Raw genomic sequence first — 16,200 nt, forward strand, 5'->3', positions numbered from 1 at the left:
AACAAAGCTGGTTCTTCCATCAGGTTTTTGTCACTGAACAGAGGCACAAAGTCCCCTCCCCCTTCTGCCGGGCAGGGCCTCTATGTATAGTTAAACTGCACGACAATTTTGAAAAATCCAAACAGCACCTTTTAGCTCATCTTTTAAAAATCATGGTGTAAAGGAACTACCAGGATTATCACAGAATGAAGTGCCATCATCTCAGCCTGGGGCACCTACCAAGCTGTGCAAGAGTTTGGATCTGACCCCGTCTGAATTCCTGAGATGTGCCACTGTGTTGTATTTCCACTATGAATCACACAGCTTTTATTTGACTGGAATCAATAAATTGAAAATATGTTATTCATCTGAGTTACTACTTAACATGCTATTTTTCAGCAGAATCAACAGTCTTATCAGTGTATGTAAACATTCTGTGACTGTATCTCTTGAGTACTAACACAGAATGTGATAGTGAAGTACCTGCTATTTAGATATAATTTCCTTAATAGCAAAGTTACATGTAGAAGACCACTCACAGCTTGGCAAGTGGTTGGTTTGGGTTTTTTAAAATTTTTATTAGTAAGGTCTTGTTTGATTTTCAGATTTTCTGAAAAAAAACACCTTCCTAAGGAAATCTGGTGAACCGCCACCTTCTCAGCTGCTCTGATGTTCAGGTCAACCCTTGCCATGGCAGCCTGCGAGACAGTTAATTCTCCTTTCATCTCAGGAAATTACTGAAGGTAGTGGGTTACCCATAATTTGAAGGCATGAGAAATTAAAGTACTTGAGCATTTCTGATCTTGGGGGATATAAAGCTAAGTGCCTCATTCACATTTTTATCTGATTTAGAAGAGAAAAGAACAATCAGGACACTGGAAGGAGGAATATTTATTTCAATTAAGTTTCAGCTCAGCTCAGTTTAATAATGGTGAATCCAGCACAGAAGAAAGACAATTTGTCTATATGTGTCATCAAAGAAGAGGCTCACCTAGTTGACCCTAACTACTGTCATCATCTCCTATTTGTAAAATTAGGCTGAGCAGTTTTCAAACGAAAATATTTTAAGGACTGAAAGTGGCATTTAGAAACAACATCATTTCTTTAAAATCATTGCTGGACTAGAAAACTGCTCCTTCTCTGGCACTGACACCACCATCGACTTAAAAGCTGTTCTAGCTCTCCCTCAACAGAGCACATAAACATAACCATATGGTACGAAGCCACGGAGTCACTGTGGAGAAGAGAGATCAACAGCCTGTTCTCAAACTCTCCCCGGTCACCAACTGCTGAAAGGCAAGTGCAGCTTAATCCTCACCCAGCGTTGTACCTCTCCAGGGAATGTGTCCCTGCCCACAGTACAACCATCTGAAGGGATGTTGTGACAAATGAGAGGTGAAATGAAATTTGCTGATACCCTAGCAGGCTGACAGCACACAGATTTGGTCAATCATTACAAAAAAGCGGTGGCAGTGCTGTACACTATTTCAGCCTAGATTAATGTGTATTAAGAGATATATTTTCCAAAAAAAGGCAATTTCAACTGCAGACTAAAGCAGTTTGTAATTAGTATGTTCACCACTTAGGAGGCAGTTTTAAAAAAAGGTTTTAGTACTGTTTGTGACACGCTAGAAACAAACATTTGTTGAGCCTAAATATTCTTCATGTAAAAAATATTTATGGAAGTGTCACGCATACTTAGCATGTTTGTGTCCAGTTCATTGGAGACAGTGTTCAAAACCAGCTTGCTCTATAGATACTACCAAATTAAACTGGCAAAGATCACTGGAAAGTTAATTTATTTGCCTCAAGAGCTTAGGTATGCAAACTAAAAACACTAGGAGCAGTATAAATCTTGAATGCTGAGTTATTCAGAGCACTTTCTACAGCTCCTTTCGAGGATTTTTCTGCTTATAAATTGTGTCATTCTGCTCCTGCCACCCTGCAATACCTGCTTGGATTGTATAGTCTCGGATCACACCACTACATCCAACAGCAATTTGTATTATTTAAGGAGACTACAGCGTAGCCTGGAAGGATGTGAATGTAGCAGGACAGAAGATGGGTGCCCCGACAACTCTGCTTCACCCTCTTTACAAGTTTACTGCAATGCTCATTTTCACTTCACTAGCCATCCTAACTTCAGCATTGTGTTTTTCCTCTTCTGTGGTAAACATTTCCTTTCCTATTCTGTCTCTGAGTGAGGAAAAAGCCCTGACAAGAAGACAAAGCCTGTTCTTCAGTTCCTCTTCCCCAGCCACCTGCAGCTGAGCCACACAGGTGGAGAGCTCCAGCAGTTTGGGGCAGTTGAGGTTATATATGTTGCTTCTCCAGCACCTATGAAAGTAGGGCTCTAAGCAGGCTGTGCCCCATGAGGCCTCCACAATATAAATTTTCTACAACAAGCACTTTTGCAGTCACTCCCTCAGATGTCATTGCTTTGGCTTGATTGGGATGAATGCAAACATAAGCAGGTGTCTTAAGAAGGTATTTTATTTGAGGGAGAACAGAGGAGAGGAAGCTGGTTGGAAGACAGGTTTTCCCACGGAGGAGACAAATGCAGGTTTTTGTTTGATAAACTTTATCCTAGCTCCTATTATATGCTTCTGTTTATCTTCCCCCTCATGGTCTGGCAGAAAGCTTGGAAGAACAAAAAACTCCACAATAAAAGTGTTTCTTCCTGTTGCTTCTGCTTCATAGGCTGCCATGCTAGGAGCGGTCCCCCCAGCTGGGGGAACAGGCTTCCTCCCTGCTTTGGCAGAGGAAAGGTGGTGGAGCTATCCACGGGCTTCCTTCAAACCGCCCAGGTACGGATGCTGTGCTCCCCCTGTTCTGTGTTTGCTTCCAACTGCTTGGGATCTGTCTGAGGACACATGTTGATTATTGCAAAATTCTCAACTAAGTAAACCTTTAAGTCTTTTTCTGAAATATACTCCTTTCAATGGGACAAATAGGTTTTGTTTAAAAAAACCCACAAACGTGTCCAAGGAAAGTCTCTTGGCTGATAGAAATTTCTGCAGGGAAGAGGATCTTTTTTTTTTTCTTTTTATGCCTATCTCCACCAAACACTGTTTTCCTACCTCACTTGTGGAAGAATTACATGATATAAACTTACCCCCAAATGACCTGGTATTTTGTCATAACTTTTGCCTGAACAAACAGGTCCTTACAAAAAAATCTCCTCAAAGCTTTAATTCTAAACAAAACTAGGGCAAAAATGAGGCTGCTACCTCTTTTTAGTTTTTAAAGCTGAAATAACTGAGCAGGTGGTAGACTTAAACCTAATAACCCAGGATAATGAACTATATTTTCATGTTATGTGAACAGGGGAGAAAAACCCAGAAAATGAGATTATTTAATTTCTAAGAATCCTCACCCTATTCCTCTCACAGAAATTTCAGTCTGTCTAGGCAATTTCTGTTTTCCTTTTCTCCAGTTCTTGTTTTATCCTGGAATACTTTTGAAGCAAGTAGATATTTAAGTGCCTGACTGTGTTATTTTTTTAAAGACAAATGTAAAATAAAATGTTGGGAAAAATACCCCCGGCACTGTGCTTTCTAACAGCCAAAATAAAAATTAAGTTGATATTAAGAAAAAAAATAATCAGCTGTATTTATAGATAAATCTTGCTCTCATACTCTGTCAGTACACCAGTACCTTGCTAGATGCATCCCGATTAAGTGCTGTTTTAAGAAAATAATAATAAAGAAATCATTAAAAATGTATCTGTTCAAGCCCCTAGTAATCAACTCCAGACCCCCAAGGTCACTTGGCCAGCTTGTGATTACAACAGCAACTTCAGCCCTCAGCATTGTCCTACGGCTGCGGCAGGTCAATGGAAAAATGTTCTTTAAACACCATAAGCATCTGATTGTGCAATACCTAAATCAGTGTCATTGATTATTCACAGTGCTGGACCGCTCAAAGCTGGGGAAGTAATTAGGGCTTTTTGTGTGGATTATCCACTGAGAAAAGGTCAAATAACTACAAACAGTGCTAGAAAACAGGAGTCACCAAGGACCTCAGCCTCCGTGATCAGTTAAGAAATGCTAAAGCAGGGTTTGATAATGATGTGCTTATGCCAGGTTCTACAGGATTTGATCATTCTGTCATAGAAATCCAATGAAGCATGAGTGATGGCTACTTTTTCCCTTGAAGCTCGCTTCAGGTCCCTGATGCCCATCAAGCAAGTTTGTCAGTGAAACTTGACTGAGAAGAATTTAAAAGGCAGTTTTTGTTCCAAGGGGAAATGTATATATACATTTATGTAGATATGTGTGTGCATGTAAGTAAATGACTGCCCAGTCATTTTAGACACATGCTTTCTAATTTAGATCCAGATACTTGTTTTATTGCATCTTTTTTCCTCCCTGCTGAAAAACCTGCCTTTGCCAATGGGTCAGTTGCTCACAGATCTTTTATCAGAATATGCACCCCAGCTCTCCAAATGGGAAGCCTGTACAAAGAACAGCCTTCTGCTAATGACTTTCTCCCTATTGAAATGTGAGAAGCAATAAAAGAAGTCCCTAGTTTTGCACCAGCATTTCCAACGTTTGCTGAGTTTACAGGGGTACTGCTACTTAGCAACACCTTGTAAATTTAATTGCTAAGCCAGGGTGTACAAAGCATTCCAGTTCCATATGGGAGCCATTCCTTACAGACCTCCTTCCCTGGGAGCTCTCAGTGTTGTAAATCTCTTCCCCTCCTCCCGTCTCCAAAATGCACTAACACTTTGGATGATTAGGGCTGCAGCAGTGATCAGCATTTCCCCCCAGTCATTCCTTTTCATTGATCATTTAAATGAGGGATTATTCTGTTTTCCCATTTTAGCCCATGGATCAATTGTTTAAAACGATAGACGGAGGTTAGTTCAGAAAATTGGTGCATCAAGAGGATACTCTTTGTGCAGGGAAAGTAACTTTATATTACTTGGGCCAAGGGGAAAAAGCCAATGAAAGAGGAAACACACAGGAAAAAGAAACTTAAACAAAAAAGAAATAGTGGTAAGTAACAGTGTGTAGATTTGGGCAAGGAAAGGCCAATATATATTAAGTCTCATAATGCCTGTCAGAAGGGAGATCAGGACAGCACAAGTCAGATGCAAGTGATGGGGACAATTCACAACCCTCTAGCTTCTGCTTCACTATGGAAGAGTATTTCGAGTGTGCAATGAACACTTGAGGTTTTTATTTTTAATGGAAATCTTACAGCACTGGCAAGAGAAGTGGAAGACTGAGCAGTTTGACCGGCTGAGCAGTTGGGCCATCTTGTAGGACTTAGTGGATAAAGACCATGGAGACATGAATAGTTCCCCTAGGCTCACCAAGCATCTAAACGTAGGCATTTAGATATTTAGTGTAGTTTTAATCCTTGGACTTAAGGTTTTGGCAAAAGAAAAATAACTTGTTCTGGTAGAGACAGCATTCTTAAAGCTAACAGGGTGGTCCATCTTAGTTAAAATGTCTCCTTAAATATTATCTGGAAAATCTCTGTGTCACTTTCATCTTAGGACCCCCACCGAACTCAAACATTAACGATGTGGAATAAACTTTTCATTACTACAACTTAAGTTAGGCCCACCGCTGTCAGGTAGGACTGTGACCCAATGATTATATTTATACAATAAATTCCACAGGATGATTAATTTACCTTTACTGTTCTTAAATTTCTTACAGTTCTTTATTTGTCACAACATTAGGTATCAGGCCCATGTGTTTTGCAGACCTCTGGAACCTTTTCATTTGGATTTTTTTTCTTTTTCTTTTTCCCCCTCTTGTTGCTTTCCACTGAGACTAAGCAGGTAGCTCAGGTACAAAGCAGGAGGAATGATGAACAGGCAGAGAGCCATAACATGCAAGTTAGTTCTCTTTGCTTCAGAGCAAGCAAAGCAGCACTGTGATATTCCAGACTCTGCAGCGGAATTTATAATTACACCAACTGTTACTTAGAAAATATATGCTTGGGGGGGCGGGGGAGAAAGGAGCTAAGAGGGGAGTGAAATGTAGCATTTCAGGTGAAATTCAACCCAGAGTGAAATACTGCAGACATCACTTAAGACTTAGAAGAAAGATTTACTGTAGGAATCATCTATTCGTAAAGCCCCAGGAAAAAGCATGCGGCACCTCTGTTACTGAACTTATCACGAAGTGGCACCACTTTCTGCAGAAGCCAGCAGGTTTTGCAGGCATCCAGCTACAGAAAGTTACATAGGGCTGAATGGATGCAAAGCAGGGAGGCCCCTGATGCACACGCCCTTCCACAGCTCTCGAGGCCGTAACAGTCGGCGGGAGAGTGCAGGGAGGCTTGAGACGGCAGCGCGGTGCTGAGCTGCATGGCAGTCCTGCCTGCTGGGCACGGGCCGGAGAAGAGAGAATTTCCTGTCCCCCCGCTGCTCTGCGCCTCGCCTGCACGGTGTCCAAAGACTTGGGCAAGCAACGAAGATGGCTTAGAGCAGACTTTCCATTCCAGAACAAATTTGGAAGCTGTTCTGTTCTGCAGTTAATCCTTATTGGGATTAGCAACTTTGTCACTATTTTCCACGTAACCGTGGATTTTTCCATTGTGAAATTGTGAGAGGAAGATTTCACTGTGGCCCTTTTATCATCCATACACAACAAGGAGGATTTGAATTCTGGCAGTTGCCGTTATTTCAGTCAGTAAAACCAGAAGTATTGCTTAACTATTTCATCAGATTTTTATTTTATTTCCCACTACGATTTATACAGTAAAACTTTATTGTAACATATTTTAACTTATGGTATATAACTTTCCTATCAACAGCTGTATTCTGATTTGTAGTCCAATAAGCTTTCTTGCTGCAGATTTCATGTGTACAGTTGTGTTGAGGTGTAATATATCACCGCAGCATTTTTAAACTCAGAGCAATAATGTATTCAATTAGGCTGGAAATAAAACATCTACTTTTCCTTACAATAAATCTTTTACTAAGCCCTCTACATCACAAGTTCAACAAGGAAATAATACATGTCATTCAGACTAAGGGTTTTTGTAGACTGCTGAGGGAAACATGAAATTCTGGAGGTTTCATCAGTCCTGTGAAATCCTGCAACATGGTAAGTGTACAAATTAGAAAAGGATGTAATATGTGACTAATGATACCTCTTGGGATATTGTTTAGGCCCATATTTACTGTTATGATCAGTAGGTTCATTTAAGCTGCAGGAGTTGAAAAGTAATACTAAAGTAGAGTAAAAACACCCCTGAGTTCATTAGATGTGGTTGTAATTCAAACTCAGAAGCATTTCTTTTCTTCTCTGTCATTCTTCATATTAGTGGAAATACAGTGCTTGAGCTCCTAATAAAAGCATTATACATGATCACATATCTACAGTCCCTGCAAAACACGTTTACACCTCAACATCTGTAGCAGTGCCACAGTCTGAGCAGCACCCTAATTCACCCCAGATGTCTCTTTAAAGGAAATACTGTAGTAGGGCTACTGTTCATAATATTTTCTGAGCATTGCCTTTATTACTTTAAAAGACTTTGATTTTTCAAGTGTCACAGACATCTGCAGTCACTTTTTTTTTTTTTTTTTTTTCCTGTGGAGGGAAAAGTTGAATCACGTGTTTAAATATGAATAGAGTTTTTGGTAATAGTCATCCCTGGAATTGTCAATTGTTGAGTATACATCAACCCCTACCCATCAGCTGCATTGTATAACCAGGATTTCATTCTATGCAGTCTCTGTGCAGCAGAGCACAGGCTCAGGCCAGTATTGTACTGAATATTGCTTCGAGCACTCTTAGTGACGTGCCAGAGCTCTTCATTCACACTTCAGCCAGCATTTTGCCAGCTCAGAAGTGTGCCAGATGCTCTGCTGTGTTTGATGATGCTCACTTCACAGCCAGGACTTTGGTGAACAAGACTCCATGAAGACGGGTCCCCAATCCAAACCCTTTCAGATAGGGTGGTGTGGACAAGGGGCTCAGCAGCCATCCCAGCATTGCTGTAACAAGGGAGAAAGCCAAGCCGAACCACAGGGATCCACAGTACTAGAAGCACTGAGAAGAGCTGAAAACAAAGCATGCCTCTGGAGAAGGCTCTTCCCAGGTCCAGAGTTCAACAGACACGCAGGTGTCCCTGGCCAAATTCATACCTACACAAACTGTGACCCATGCTATCTGTAATTTGGAGTCATATCCCATAGTCCATAAGGACTGTGGTCAAACTGGCCGCCACAGAATGACAGAATGGTTGAAGTTGGGAGGAACCTCTGGAGATCCCACCCTCTGCTCAGAGCTGGGTCAGGTTCTTCACCGCTCAGCTGATGTTGCCCAGTTGAGTTCTGATTACCTCCAGAGGTGGAAACTCTGGGCAACTTGTTCTAGTGTTTGATCACCCTGAGCCTTCTTCAAGCTGAATAATCCCAGCTTTCAGCCTCTCCTTGTATGCCAGATGCTTCAGTCCTTTGATCATCTTCATAGCCCTTTGCTGGACTTGCTCCAGTATGCACATGTCTCTTGTGTACAGGGGAGCCCAGAACTGGACACAGCACTCCAGATGTGGTCTCATCACTTCCGAGTAGAGAGGAACAATAACCTCCCTTGATGTGCTGGTTATCTTCTTCCTAATGCAACCCAGGATGCTATTGGCCTTCCTTGCCATCAGGGTACATTGACGGCTCGTTCAGGTTGGTTGCCTGTTTCTGGGTGGTTGCCCCCCAGCCTGTACTGGTGCATAAGATTATTCCTCCCCAGGTGTAGGGCTTTGCAATTCCTCTTGTTGAAGTGCAGGAATTTGCACTTTCCCTGCAGCTGGATCCCTTTGTGCCCAGCAATTCAGTCAGTTTTCAGTTCACTTTACTGTCCATCAGTTTCCTTCATCAGTTTGTCAGCGAGGATGTTGTGGGATACCATGTAAAAAGGCCTTCCTAAAGTCAAGATAGACAATATTCTTTATTCTTCCCTCATCCACTAGGCCAGCCCTCTCATCATGGAAGGCTGTCAGGTTGATCAGATAGTAATTTCTCCTTCATAAACCTGTGATGACTACTCCCAGTCACCATGTTGTGCTCACAGGTTAGGCTAGACAATCCAGGTCCAAGGAGGAGAACATCTTCCATGGGTTCATCTTTTGCCTTGCATCATTTTACTTGTGTGTTGTATGCTGACATCGCAGCTTTTGGAAAGAAGAGGTCAAGGATGTGGGCAATGCAGATGCCCTGGTCCACTGCAGTGGCTCATCTCCTTCTTCTAAGACTGTATCTATGGCTGCAAAAGACTTTCCCTGGAGAAGACCTAATAGGTGGCATATGTGAAGTAACAGAGACTGTTTTTCTACAGCATGCTATTGTTGGGCTGAAAGCACAGCGTGCCCAGCAAATCTGCATGTGGCAAAGCTTCTGATGAAACAATTGGGCCTGAGCATATGGAGGCTGTGGAGTTTGGCTGGCATGGTGGTGTAGGCTCTGTTTAGAGGGACATGTATTAGCAGAGGTAGACTGCTCTTAGCAGTGTCAGCCTTGACTTTGGAGCTGTTGAAATGCTGGAGATGCAACTGAGAGGGACTGCAGCAACTACTCCAAGCTCATCTGTGAACCCTTCCTCCCTCAGCCCCAAGCCTCATCATGGGCACTTGCAAACACGTGTCACTTGTACTTTGGGCTACAGTGTTTGAAGCTATGCAAGTACTAAATAAATGTGGTCATACCTGTTCTGTGCACGCTATCAGAACTGAGCAACTTGAAGACCGGAATTAACATTTTAATTTCTTGGTTGGTTCCCCTCCCCAAACACCTCTTGAAGAAAAATCACACTGACGTCAATTTGCTGTCAGGTAAGGAAACCAGAAGATTTCTTCCTCATGCTTCTTTTCTTGTATAGTCTATTTAGCTCCTGAACCCTCCAAATTGTACACAGAGGCACCCCACAGCAGTGGGAGTGTTCTTATGCAAAATATATGTAAAATTAGTCATTGTTAAATATGAAAGCTGTGATCTCTTTGGGACAAAGAGAAAGGAAAGGTACAATATGCATTTAAAGCATGTAGCATATTTTTTAATCCTTCCAACCTCATTTTCAACCCTCTTCTCCCACAAAGCCCAGTTAGGCAGCTATGCAGGGCACTTGCAAAAGCAGTGCACTTGATGACTTAATGGACAGTTCAAATAGTGTGGAAAAAAATTTCAAATAATTCTTCACGGTTCATTTTTTGAAAAACCACAGATGTGAACACCAAATTTAATCCCCCATTAAAGAACATCAAATTGAAATTTTTCTGGGTAGATTAAACAGTGAATACAATTGCACCAAAATATCATGGGAGCAGCTCTTCTGCTTTTCTTTTGCAGTGTAACACCTCCCACAGAGGTGTTTTTGAAGTAAGGTAAGGCTAATGCTTTGAATTTCATGGAATACAATCCAGTGGGGGAAGACAGGGAGAGGAAACTATCAGGAAAAGAGGTCGAGCTGACAGTACAGTTTCTTTGCAGTGACAGTCACATGTATTCATAAATATTTTACAAGTCTAGCTTTCAGACTCGTAAATTTAACTGCCACATTAATGCAGCTTGCAAGTTTATAACTTGGACATTTGTGTGAATGTCCAGTATTCTGAAGATGATGACAGTAAAAGGTTATATTTTGAAGACTTTTCTCCTGTACTTTCTAGCTGTAAGGCTCTTATGTTATACAGCAGCTGTGCTCCGTGTATAATACTACAATTCATCAATTACTAATTCCATTGAAAGATGTCACAAATATACTCTTTATGACATATTCCATGCTGTCCATGAATGAAGGAGAATCTTTTCATGTCCAAGAAGACCACAGAGTAATCTCAGGAGAGATGCAGAAAAAGTTACATGCTTTTTACATTCAGTGCATTTTATTATTAACAATACAGAGGTTCTAAAATGAAAATGATGAAAATAAATGTTGTAATCAGAACCAATTATGAGCAAAATGATTGCAGCTGGCATTCAGAAATGTTATCAAGATCACAAATACCACTACTCAGCATTAAGATTGCTTCCTGTAAGTCAACGTTAAAATTAGTGGTCATCTGGAGAACTTAAATGTGGTTCAGCAAATGGTGTGGATCTTTCCACTTATTTGGGTAAAGAAGAGAGAGAATGACAAATGGTGTCCTAAAAGGAAGATGACATTGTTAAAGGGCAGACTAGAACAAAAAAACCCTGGAGGGTCTGGAAATGTGCAAAGAGAAAAAGCCAGGTATACTGGACTTGGTGAGGGCAAATGCCATGATCACTCTATAAAGTAGAGATGTTCTATATCAAACCTCTTCATCTAACTTCTTGACTTTGACATTATAATAACATAAATAAAGAAAAAGAGAAGAAAGCAAGACAAACTAAGAAAGAGCTTTCTTCTGGAAATTTCTAACCTGTTGTGAAATCTGATTTTCCCTGGTCCTGTACTGAAATATCTTTTAAACTTTCACAAGAATTACAGTCTTGGCTGCAAAACCAGACCCATCCCACTTAGCTGTCACGTCACAGGAGCATTAAGCTCATGGCAGAGATGTGGTTTGATTTAGCTTGTCCTCCCTGCAGCTTCTACTGATGGCAGTTCTGTAGAGCTTTTGATGAGCACTAAGCCTTCTCATCTCTGGCATCTTCCTCAAGCAAAACTAATGATAAATGCTCTGAGCACAGAAATCCTCCCCAATGCAGGCATGCACTATATGCCTTTTCCTCTAAAAGCCAAGGTGAATTTATCCCTGTGGAGAAATGCTTCAAAAAAGCTGTCTACCAATAGAGCTGATGGCTGTCTCCTTGATTGTTTTCTGCCACAGTCCAGTCTTGTCGATATGCACCAATCTGATTAATCCTGCAGCAGGTAGCAAGGTGATGCTTATTAGGTGGAACTATTCTTCTCAGTGAAATGAACCACATCCTCAAAAATCCTTCCTTTTTTTGTCTTTTGCATGCACTCAACACAATTCTTTACAGCCAGTTACAACAAAAACAACTCTGGATTTGCTCTTCTAGAGGACTTTGGTCAGAAGAATAAGACCCTGTGAAGTGCAGATACTTCTTTCCATTGTTTCTAACAAAAGGAGTAAAAGCAGTCAAGTGCTTGCTACAATAACTCAGGAAAACGGCTTTAAAACTGATTGAATCAATTTTCCTTTATCTTGTTACCTACGACCTGAGCAATTTTAAAGAGTTCAGCTAAGTAACTGCAGCCTATGACTCTGACATTATATCCATACATCTCTCTCTTCTTCTTTCTGTTCCAAAAGTTCTGCTGCACATCTCACAGGGCTGAGTCTTCCAAGCAAGAGATGAGTCATCTGAGAGGTTATCATGTGTTGGAAGGTGAAATTCAACCTTTCTCTGTAGGAATTCTCAAACTACTTCACTTTCTTACTCTGCATGGCATACATTTGTTCTTCATTGTTTGTCTTCCAGGTGTAAGAACAAAAGATTGTTTGCTTTTATTTAGTGCCTAGTGTCTTACAAGGGCAATGGAATGAAGATGTAAGAAGGTCATGAGCCTCCACCAGGTTTTCCATTTATACAAGGTATGTCAAATATTCTCTAAGTGGGATGATGAATTTAAAAACCAAAATGGCCAAAAACCAGATCACATATTCTGATGCACCTCATTATCTTATATGCCTGAACTTTCAATAAGTAGATTTCTCATTGCCTATGATACCTGCAAAAATTCCTTCTGTTACTTAAATGAATATGAAAATATTTCATCTGTACTTTGCCATCAGCCTCCAGCCTTCAGAGCAGGTCTTACTTCTTTCAAATGTTCTAGAAGGTGAGAAGAAAGATTGTTTATACCTATACTGGGACTCCCATCATGCCACTACAACTCTTAATTTTTTCTAAAACCTCTTTGAAAACCTTTCTGGATTTGATTTATTTTTCATCCCAGTCCCAGATAGATACAGGCAATAAGCAATATGCCCTCTGCTTGCTCCTTTCCAATCTTGTATGCACAGTTATTAATCTTCATAATGTTCCTCAGACAGGTCTTTGTTCCCTAATGACTCCAGGCACACTTTTGGGCATATTAGTAGGCAAAACCCCTGGTGTTTTTCAGGACAGATTTCCCATAGTTTAGTTTATGAACCAAGCTCTAAATGTTTACTTAGGCACTCATTCAAATTTGGACCTAGATTATTTTTTTTTTAAGTAGCAAGCAACTGCTGTCTTCAGTGTTGCATGTTTCAAGACTCTTTTTTAGATGTATTTTGAACACTTAAGATGCTAAGTTTTGTTATAAGTCAATGTCACTGAAGTTGTCTAAGTCCATTTTTAAAGTGGACCTTTGCTGTTTCAATCATTTAAGCTTAAGATATAGAGAGAATCAATGCCTAAATCCTTTTAAAAAAGCTATAGAAATTGCATATAATTTAGATTACCATATGACATGCTGCCAGTCTCTAGAGTTCTAATATTTTTGTTTCAGAAAAATGAGTAAAGGAAACTAGACTTCACACATTATAGTGTCAGCCTACTGAATTATAACCAAAGCCATACAACTTACAGTAAGATGTGGTACTAAAATCCCATTATCAGTGCACCAGGTGATCACTGCACAAAGTCAGTTAGTTGACTCTATGAATTTATAATGTTTCTGTTCCTTTTCTGAATTACAAAATATTGGTCACTGCTACAGACAAAAGCGGTATCTGGTTATTCAGACAAAAGCTGTATCTGGTTATTCAAGATGGTTCAGTATGAGATGGACAGTCCTCTGTTACACAAGAAGTTTATGATGTTTATTTAAAGATCTAATGAGTGAAGAACAATTACCGTGGAAACAAATCCTGTAAGTTTTGCTTTGAAATAATGATTTTGCATCTAGCAGTATAACTTGTGTTATATATATATAAAAAAAATTGGGACAAGATTTTGAAACATGGGCTCTTCTAACTCTACTCAAACTGTAATACGCCATGCTGGATTTTCAGCCATGCAGAACATGCTGTACAGATCCAGACAGAGCTTGTCTGGGCAGTGGATTCTCGCCTAAGTGATTCAAAATAAGGTAACTGTAAAATTAAAATGTTACCTTTTAAAAAATAGGTTGAAGTTGTATTTCTGGTTGTTCTTTCTTTCTTTCTTTTCTTTCTGTCTGTCTTTCTTTCTTTCTGTCTGTCTGTCTTTCTGTCTGTCTTTCTTTCTTTCTTTCGGTCTGTCTTTCTTTCTTTCTTCCTTTCTTTCTTTCTGTCTTTCTTTCTGTCTTTCTTTCTTTCTTTCTGTCTTTCTGTCTTTTTCTTTCTTTCTGTCTGTCCTTTCTTTCTTCCTTTCTTTCTTTCTGTCTTTCTTTCTTTCTGTCTGTCTTTCTTTCTGTCTGTCTTTCTTTCTTTCTGTCTTTCTTTCTTTCTTTCTCTCTCTCTTATTCTTCACTCTCTCTTTCACTTTCACTCCTTTCTTTCTCTATCTCTCACTTTCTCTTTCTCTCTTGCTTTCTGTTTCTTTCACTGTTTCTCACTTTCTCTCTTTCTCTCACTCTTTTGATCTTTCTCTCCCTTTCACTTTCTTTCTTTCTTTCTCTCTTTCCCTCTTTGTCTTTCTCTCTTCCACTCTTTCACTCTTACTCTCTTCCTTTCTCTCACTCTTTTTCTTTCTTTCACTCTTTTCACCCTTTCTCTCTTTTTCTCTTTCACTTTCTCTCCTTCTCTCTTCATCTCTTTCTGTTTCTTTCACTTTCTCTTTCTCTCGTTCTTTCACTCTTTCTCTTTATTTTTCTTTCTCTCATTCTTTTCTCTTTCTCTTTCACTCTTTCTCTCTTATACTTTCTTTCTCTCTCTCACTCTTTCCTGCCTTCTCTCTTCCTTTCACTCTTTTTGTCTCTCTCTCTTTCTTCCACTTTCTTTCACTCTTTCTCTCTCTCACTTTTTCTCTATTTCTTCCTTTCTTTCTCTTCCTTTCACTCTTTCTCTCTTTTTCTCTTTCACTTTCTCTTTCTCTTAATCTTTTTCTCTGTTTTCTTTCTCTTTCACTTTCTTTCTCTCACTCACTCTTTCTTGCTTTCTTTCTTTCACTTTCTGTCTCTCTTCCTTTCACTCTTTTTGTCTTTCTCTTTCTCTCACTCTTTCTCTCTTTCAATCTTTCTCTCTTTCACTCTTTCTTTCTTTCACTCTTTCTTTCTCTCTTTCTTTCACTCTTTCTCTCTTTCTTTCACACTTTCTCTCTCTCTTTCATCACCAGCCACAGAACAAGCAGGGGAAAATAACACAGAAACATTATTTGCGTCTGGACAATGAATCACTTTTAAGGAAAGCATTCGCTTGTATACACAGGATTTTAAACCTGTCATTGATGACAACTTATTGCATTTAAGATTATATAAAGACCGTATCTTAACACATAATGGTTTGTGATCTTTTTAGCAGAAAGAAGAGTAAAATTACCCTAAATAGTACTTTTTTTTACAACTACTACAGCATTTGACTGTTGCATTTCACAGGCACAATGAAGCAGATTTTAAACAAAAATAATAACATACTTTGACAGAGTATTTCCATGTGCCCTTTTTCTGAGTAAAATCTGTGTCATGAACTCAGCGATCAGCAAGGTCTTGCCCAGTAAATTGCGATTCACAGCTACTTTAGTGTTTAACATCACTGTACCCTCTCAAAGGCTAAAATGCACTATTAACTGTACAGGGTATTATTTACAGCACTTTAAATCAGGAACTAATTTATGCCATGCAAAAAGTAATCATTTTTTGTTTTATTTTGAATTATCATGACCTAAAAGATAAAACTCCTATATAAATATATATAACCATATATCTCACATTTGAGAAAGAGACCTTCCAGTGCATTACAGGAATATGCGGTCAGTGCTTGCAGAAGGAATAAAATAAACTTAATAATTTAAAAAAATTCATTGAAAACACAGAAATTATTTAATTAACTTGTATGATATGAAGCATTTCCTAGCTGCTTTTCAACACTTTCGTGGAAATTAGGTGCAGAATTACCCATGTAAAGGGGGACTTTCTGCCATTGCTCTAAGTCCCCTTTGGGGGGTGGGGGGGAGGTGAGCAGTCACAAGAAACAAAGGCAACAATTAAAATGTCACGATATGATCTCAAGCTTTGTGAGGGGCCCTTCCACACAACATTTTTGCGTAGCTGCTTGGTCACTTTGTTCCTGGTTTTTTTTTCTGGGCATCTAGTTGTCTCTAGCATCACAATAGGGTAAATGCTGCAGATAAGAGATCTGTACATACTCTATATTATACTGATATATAAGAGATATCTT

This window comes from Falco naumanni, chromosome 4, assembly GCF_017639655.2.
Source record: "Falco naumanni isolate bFalNau1 chromosome 4, bFalNau1.pat, whole genome shotgun sequence".
Classification (NCBI taxonomy): Eukaryota; Metazoa; Chordata; class Aves; order Falconiformes; family Falconidae; genus Falco; species Falco naumanni.